Source organism: Dama dama, chromosome 9 (assembly GCF_033118175.1).
Source record: "Dama dama isolate Ldn47 chromosome 9, ASM3311817v1, whole genome shotgun sequence".
Classification (NCBI taxonomy): Eukaryota; Metazoa; Chordata; class Mammalia; order Artiodactyla; family Cervidae; genus Dama; species Dama dama.
Genome location: NC_083689.1, coordinates 21,348,337 through 21,356,961, shown reverse-complemented (window position 1 = coordinate 21,356,961; position 8,625 = coordinate 21,348,337). Strand labels below are relative to the sequence as shown.

Here is an 8,625-nt window from a genome sequence, read left to right as displayed (position 1 = left end):
GGGACTGGATGCCATGATCTTAATTTTCTGAATATTGAGCTTTAAGTACTGCATTTTGGACTCTTTTGTTGACTATGATGGCTACTCTATTTCTTCCAAGGGATTCCTGCCCACAGTAGTAGATATAATGGTCATCTGAGTTAAATTCACCCATTCCAGTCCATCTTAGTTCGCTGATTCCTAGAATGTCAACGTTCACTCTTGCCATCTCCTGTTTGGCCACTTCCAATTTGCCTTGATTCATGGACCTAACATTCCAGGTTCCTATGCAATATTGCTCTTTACAGCATCAGACCTTGCTTCTATCACCAGTCCCATCCACAACTGGGTATTGTTTTTGCTTTGGCTCCATCCCTTTATTCTTTCTGGAGTTATTTCTCCACTGATCTCCAGTAGCATATTGGGCACCTACTGACCTGGGGAGTTCATCTTTCAGTGTCCTATCTTTTTGCCTTATCATACTGTTGATTGGGTTCTCAAGGCAAGACTACTGAAGTGGTTTGCCATTCCCTTCTCCAGTGGACCACATTCTGTCAGACCTCTCCACCATGACCCATCCATCTTGGGTGGCCCCACACGGCATGGCTTAGTTTGATTGAGTTAGACAAGACTGTGGTCCATGTGATCAGATTGGCTAGTTGTTTGTGATTGCGGTTTCAATCTGTCTGCCCTCTGATGCCCTCTCTCAGCGCCTACCATCTTACTTGGGTTTCTCTTACCTTGGACGTGTATCCCTTCAGGGCTGCTCCAGCAAAGCGCAGCCGCTGCTCCTTACCTTGGACATGGGGTATCTCCTCACGGCTGCCGCTCCTGACCTTGGACGTGGGGTATATCCTTTCGGCCGCTGCTCCTGACCTTGGAACGGGGGTAGCTCCTCTCAGCCACTGCTCCTGACCTTGGACTTGGGGTAACTCTTCTCGCCGCTCTTGTGCTGCGCAGCCGCAGCTGTCCAATTCTCTCATCCGTACAAATCTTCCAGTGACCGCACATTGAGCCTGAGGATTGACAGATTGTAGCCCGTGGGCAGAGTCAGGCCAGGCTTATATTTCTGTACAGCCACAGGAGCTGCTCTCAGGGGCTCATACTTTAGTGTCCTGGAGTCCCAGATGGGGCACCTTCCTCTGGTTGTTCCCCCCTTTGCTTCCAATTGGCTTCCTAAATGGCAGCCAACACTCACCACTATCCAGGCTTCATAGCTGATTGTGTTGCAGGGAAGAACTGATTCTGCCTCAGTTGTCTCATCTGGGTGAGCTGGTGGGAACTGTGACTTGCTTTTCTTGCTTTTGTTCTTATAATCATACATTATGGACTGACTGCCTCAGAGGACCCTGCCCCTCTGTTTGACTTGAACTTAAAGTGCCTTGGCTGCAAGAAAAGAAGAAATTAACACACCCCCTTCTACTTTGCAAGATAAATGGTCTTTTTACTTTATTTGCTCACCTCCTCTCCCTCTCTGTTTCTATAAAAGAACCTGGTATCCAGACCCCAACAAGATGGTTACCTTGAGACATTTAGTCTGCCGTCTTCTGGGTCAGCCGGTTTTCTGAATAAAGTCATGTTCTTTGCCTCCACACCTCTCTTGGTTAGCTGGCCTGTTGCGTGGTAGCAGAGCAAGCTTGGGCTGCATAATCATCACATGGGCTGCCACCTACATGTTGGCGTGTCTTCTCTTGGCAGTTACTAGGCATTGACTGGGCGATTCTGGGGGTTGTGACTCAGCATGTTGCTTCAACTCTGGCCAGCTCACCCAGATGAGACAGCCTAGCCTTGGGAAAGAGAGGTCGGCTGGAAACTGGTCATCACTGGAGCAGAGAGAAACTGGACTTGGTGGTCATCCCACACCCTCTCCACTCACCTGGATCTTGTCTACTAAAAAAGATGCACAACGTGAGAGTTGTAAGTTAAGTTTTATTTGGGATAGAATGAGGACTGCAGCACAGGAGACAGCACCTTAGATAGCTCTGAGAGACTGCTTCAAAGAGCAGTTGTCAAAGAAGGTCAATATATAAGATTTTGGTGAAGGGGGACTTCAGTGCAATCAAGCACTCATTTTGCATGAGGTTTTCTGCTAGTCATGAGGAGCTGATGTCATCATGAAGGGATTTAGTGCTTTTCTAGATATAAGTCAAGAATCCACCTGCAATGCAGGAGACCTGTGTTCGATTGCTGGGTCAGGAATATCCCCTGGAAGAGGAAGTGGCAACCCACTCCAGTATACTTGCCTGGGAAATTCCATGGACAGAGGAGCCTGGAGGGCTACAGTTCGTGGGGTTGCAAAAAGTTGGACACAACTGAGCAACTAACAGTCACTCACTAGATGTGAGGAGATATAAGGATTGGGGTCATGAAATCAGTTTCTGAAAATATATAGCTTTCTAAAGACCTGTCCCACTGGTTTCTCTGGAGCAGAGTGCTTCACTTTCCACACTGAACTGCCTTTAGTGTATCTTGAGAATCAGCAGCTGCAGCAGCACAGGATTCCATCTCTGCAGAGGAAGATGGCAAACGCCCTTGGCGAGTGCCAATTTGTAGTTGATAATCTCCAAGCCTCGGGCCAATCACTCTTCATCCAGAGAATGTCTCCAGAGCTGGACACGAATCCTGTCTTCCAACCTTGGGTGGCCCATCCCAAGCAAATGAGGCATAAGGCAGGCTGGAACCATCCTTCATTTTATGAATACCTTCTAAATAGCCTTAATTTTATCTCTCGGTCCTCAAAGACTAAAATATTTACTGTATAGCCCTTTATAGAAGGGCTTTTCCCTGAAGTAAGAATAGACATTAAGGGGACTTCTGGTGGTGCAGTGGTTAGGACTCCATGCTTTCACTGCCAAGGGCATGGGTTCAATCCCTGGTCAGAGAACTAAGATCCTCCATGGTGCCATGATGTATCACATCATCACCCTCATCGGGGAGGACCTCAAGAAGTTCAAGGCCCTTGAGAGTGACCCTCCAGATAGGCATCAAGGATACAGGGCAAGCTGCTGAAGGCACACCATTCAGTTCAGTTCAGTTCAGTTGCTCAGTCGTGTCCGACTGTTTGCAGCCCCATGAATCGCAGCACGCCAGGCCTCCCTGTCCATCACCAACTCCCACAGTTCACCCAAACTCATGTCCATTGAGTCAATAATGCCATCCAACCATCTCATCCTCTGTCATCCCGTTCTCCTCCCGCCCCCAATCCCTCCCAGCATCAGGGTCTTTTCCAATGAGTCAACTCTTCGCATGAGGTGGCCATAGTATTGGGAGTTTCAGCTTTAGCATTAGTCCTTCCAATGAACACCAAGGACTGATCTCCTTTAGAATGGACCGGTTGGATCTCCTTGCAGTCCAAGGTACTCTCAAGAGTCTTCTCCAACACCACAGTTCAAAAGCATCAATTTTTCAGTGCTCAGCTTTCTTCACAGTCCAACTCTCACATCCATACATGACCACTGGAAAAACCATAGCCTTGACTAGACGGACCTTTGTTGGCAAAGTAATGTCTCTGCTTTTTAATATGCTATCTAGGTTGGTCATAACTTTCCTTCCAAGGAGTAAGCATCTTTTAATTTCATGGCTGCAATCACCATCAACAGTGATTTTGGAGCCCCAAAAAATAAAGTCTGACACTGTTTCCCCGTCTATTTGCCATGAAGTGATGGGACCAGATGCCATGATCTTAGTTTTCTGAATGTTGAGCTTTAAGCCAACTTTTTCACTCTCCTCTTTCACTTTCATCAAGAGGCTTTTTAGTTCCTCTTCACTCTCTGCTGTAAGAATGGTGTCATCTGCATATCTGAGGTTATTGATATTTCTCCTGGCAATCTTGATTCCAGCTTGTGCTTCTTCCAGCCCAGCATTTCTCATGATGTACTCTGCATATAAGTTAAATAAGCAGGGTGACAATATACAGACTTGACATACTCCTTTTCCTATTTGGAACCAGTCTGTTGTTCCATGTCCAGTTCTAACTGTTGCTTCCTGACCTGCATACAGGTTTCTCAAGAAGCAGGTCAGGTGGTCTGGTATTCCCATCTCTTTCAGAATTTTCCACAGTTTATTGTGATCCACACAGTCAAAGGCTTTGTCATAGTCAATAAAGCAGAAATAGATGTTTTTCTGGAACTCTCTTGCTTTTTCGATGATCCAGCAGATGTTGGCAATTTGATCTCTGGTTCCTCTGCCTTTTCTAAAACCAGCTTGAACATCTGGAAGTTCACGGTTCATGTATTGCTGAAGCCTGGCTTGGAGAATTTTGAGCATTACTTTACTAGTGTGTGAGATGAGTGCAATTGTGTGGTAGTTTGAGCATTCTTTGGGATTGGAATGAAACCTGACCTTTTCCAGTCTTATGGCCACTGCAGAGTTTTCCAAAACTGCAGCACTTTCACAGCATCACCTTTCAGGATTTGAAATAGCTCCACTGGAATTCCATCACCTCCACTAACTTTGTTCATAGTGATGCTTTCTAAGGCCCACTTGACTTCACATTCCAGGATGCCTGGCTTAAGGTGAGTGATCACACCATTGTGATTATCTGGGTCATGAAGATCTTTTTTGTACAGTTCTTCTGTGTATTCTTGCCTCCTCTTCTTAATATCTTCTGCTTCTGTTAGGTCCATCCCATTTCTGTCCTTTATCGAGCCCATCTTTGCATGAAATGTTCCCTTGGTATCTCTAATTTTCTTGAAGAGATCTCTAGTCTTTCCCATTCTGTTATTCTCCTCTATTTCTTTGCATTGATCACTGAGGAAGGCTTTCTTATCTCTCCTTGCTATTCTTTGGAACTCTGCATTCAAATGGGAATATCTTTCCTTTTCTCCTTTGTTTTTCACTTCTTTTCTTTTCACAGCTATTTGTAAGGCCTCCTCAGACAGCCATTTTGCTTTTTTGCATTTCTTTTCCATGGGGATGGTCTTGATCCCTGTCTCCTGTACAATGTCATGAACCTCCATCCGTAGTTCATCAGGCACTCTGTCTATCAGATCTAGTTCCTTAAATCTATTTCTCACTTCCACTGTATAATCATGAGGGATTTGATTTAGGTCATACCTGAATGATCTACTGGTTTTCCCTACTTTCTTTAATTTTAGTCTGAATTTGGCAATAAGGAGGGACTGGAATGCAAAAGTAGGAAGTCAAGAAACACCTGGAGTAACAGGCAAATTTGGCCTTGGAGTACGGAATGAAGCAGGGCAAAGGCTAATAGAGTTTTGCCAAGAGAACGCACTGGTCATAGCAAACACCCACTTCCAACAACACAGGAGAAGACTCTACACATGGACATCACCAGATGGTCAACACTGAAATCAGATTGATTATATTCTTTGCAGCCAAAGATGGAGAAGCTCTATACAGTCAGGAAAAACAAGACTGGGAGTTGATTGTGGCTCAGATTATGATCTCCTTATTGCCAAATTCGGGCACATCAATACACAACATCAAGCTGATCTGGGGAAGCAGCCCGCATCCCCTGCATTCTTTGATCTTAGTTGCCGTATGTGGGATCTAATTCCCTGACCAGGGATCTGCCCCCAGTCCACCTGCATTGGGAGCTCAGAGCCTTAACCACTGGACCCTGAGGGAAATCCCTCAGCATCATATTTTATGACCCTTACTTGCAGGACAGGATTGAGCAGTCCCTGGGCCTGCAGATGGTCTATGCCCCTCAGGACTTACTGTTATCAGAGCGGTCTTCTTGTTGTCTCCTTCCACTATAATCTCCACGGACATAACCACCACCTCGTCAATGACTTTACTATAAAGCAGGTGTCTTTTGGACTCTGTGGGAGAGGGTGAGGGTGGGATGATATGGGAGAATGGCATTGAAACATGTAAATTATCATATGTGAAATGAATCGCCAGTCCAGGTTTGATGCATGATACAGGGTGCTTGGGGCTGGTGCACTGGGATGACCCAGAGGGATGGGATGGGGAGGGAGGTGGGAGGGGGTCCAGGATGGGGAACACATGTACACCCATGGCTGGTTCATGTCAATGTATGGCAAAACCAATACAATCTTGTAAAGTAAAAAAAAAAAAAGAAAGAAAGAATTAAATAACAACAACAAAAAAATAAAGCAGGTGGTCCTATTTTACTGACACTAATGAATGCATGGTGGAAGTAGACTAAAAGGCATTCTTTTCGTCAAGCACCTTGGTGTTTGCACAAGTTTGCTTAAAACGCTTTCTGTGTAAATCAGCTCTTTAGGTTTTCTGTTGCGCTAAGGGCTCTGTACTTCCTTCTCTTTAAAAAAAAAAAAAGATTGTATCTACTTATTTAATTTATTTTTTGGCTGCACTGGGCCTTTGTTGCTGCACTCGGGCTTCCTCTAGTTGCAGCGCGCGGGGGCTGCTCTTCCTTGCGTGGCAATGGCTTTTCATTGTGGTGGCTTCTCTTGTTGCAGAGCACAGACTCTATGCCTGTGGGCTCCAGTGGTTGCAGCTCGTGGGCTCCAGAGTGGAGGCTGTGTAGTTGTGGTGCACAGGTTCAGTTGTTGCATGGCATGTGGAATCCTCCCAGGCCAGGGATTGAACCAGTGTCCCTTGCATTGCAAGGAGGATACTTAACCAATGGTCCACTAGGGAAGCCCTCTGCACTCCCTTCTTTCTGTCAAAATAACTTCATCCTGATAGTGTTCCACTGGTCGCCCTCAGCACCAGTAGGAGACAGCAGACAGCCTCACTGGTCGTCTGTTTGCTTGGGTTTCCTACACTGGTTTAGCACAACGTTTGGTAGAACATCACTGAGCAGAAAGCATGGATGTCACATCCCTAGAAACAAAAACCATAGTAGTTCCGTTCCCAATGTGTACCTTAATTTTTTTTTTCTGTTTGTGTTTTAATTTTTCAAGTAAAAATAATACTGACTTTCAGTAAAAAAAAAATACTGACTTTTTACTTGGCTGTTCTGGTTTTAAAGGATGAGCTGTAGGCTGTGTGTTTTTCTCTACCAACACGGCGCTTATGAAATACTTCTGTACCATGAGTAAAATTTGAGGTGTTTTTTTTAAAAAAAAAGAGAGAGCAGATGAGGTATGGAGCATCCCTAGTGAATGAGACACTTGAGGGACTGGTGGATGAGAAATCCTTAGCTCTAGACCTCAAGGAAGGCAGGATAGAGGGGTGGCCCTTGGGAGTGCACTGATCGGAGCCTTACAGCTTCGCTCAGGGTCCTTGAAAGATCTCTCATTTGTACACCTCCCATGGCATGGTCGAGTGAGCAGAGACCTACCTGGCAATCACAAGTTGCATCCCAGAAGGCTTAAGAAACTGTGTGAAGAAGGAGTTCTTGGTCACAACAGCACCTGGTCCATATAGAGCAGCAAGAAATTCATCCAGAGTGAAGCGCTGCCACTGCAGATGCCCACAAGGCATCATGGGCAGGGCTCCAGGATGATTTCCTGCAGCCAAGGGAGGGACCAGCTTTTGGAGGCATACTGGTAACCCACAACCTCTCCACAGTGGCACAGCCTCCTCAAGCTCCCTCTCCCAACAAACCCGCAAAACACAGGGATGATCCAGAACACCCCCTACAGGTGATAGCAGAGAGTGACGAATCCTTTAGATACACCTGGGACCAGGTGAAAAATAGATGAACTTTTCCAAAGAAGACACACAGATAGCCCAAAAAGCACATGAAAAGATGCTCAGCATCACTAATTATTAGAGGAATGCAAGTGAAAACTACCATGAGGTATCACTTCCCACTGGTTAGAATGTCCATCATCAAAAAAGCCATGAAGAATAAATGCTGGAGAGGGTATGGAGAAAAGGAAACCCTCCTACACTGTTTGGTGGGAATGTAAATTGGTACAGCCACTGTGAAGAACAGATGGAGGTTCTTTAAAAAGCCTACAATACAGCTACCATACAATCCTGCAATTCCACTCCTGGGCATATATCTGGAGAAAGCTATAATTTGAAAAGATACATGCACCCAATGTTCATTGCAATGCTATTTACAATAGCCAGGATGTAGAAGCAATGCTATTTACAATAGCCAGGATGTAGAAGCAACCTAAGTGTCCACTGACAGATGAATGGATAAAAAAGATGTGGTACATATATACAATGGAATATTACTCAGCCATAAAAAATAAAATAATGCCATTTGCAGCAACATGGATGGACCTAGAGATTGTCAGACTGAGTGAAGTAAGTCAGACAGAGGCAAATATCATATGATATCACTTATATGTGGAATCTAAAAAAAAATGGTACAAATGAACTTATTTACAAAGCAAAAATAGAGTCACAGATGTAGAAAACAAACCAGGGAGGAAAAAGAAGGGAGGGATAAATTGGGAGTTTGGGATCAACATACACACTAGTATGTAAAACAGATAACTAGTAAGGACCTACTGTATAGCACAGGGAACCCTTCTCAATACTCTGTAATGAATGACCTATATGGGAATAGAAACTAAAAAAGAGTGGATATATGTATACATATAACTGATTCACTTTGCTGTATACCTAAAACTAACCTTACATTGTAGATCAACTCTACTCCAATAAAATTTTTTAAAAAAATTGATTGTGTCAGGGTCAATTGTTTGCTCTGGGGCTTCCCTCGTAGCTCAGCTGGTAAAAAATCCACCTGAAATGCAGGAGACCTTGGTTCAATTCCTGGGTCAGGAA

General features: G+C 44.8%; 1 pseudogene; it reads left to right on the top strand.

The window, feature by feature from the left end:
- The first annotated feature begins 2,886 nt into the window (after positions 1 to 2,886).
- On the top strand, positions 2,887 to 7,580 carry LOC133062781 (C-terminal-binding protein 2-like; annotated as a pseudogene).
- Positions 7,581 to 8,625: the final 1,045 nt, after the last annotated feature.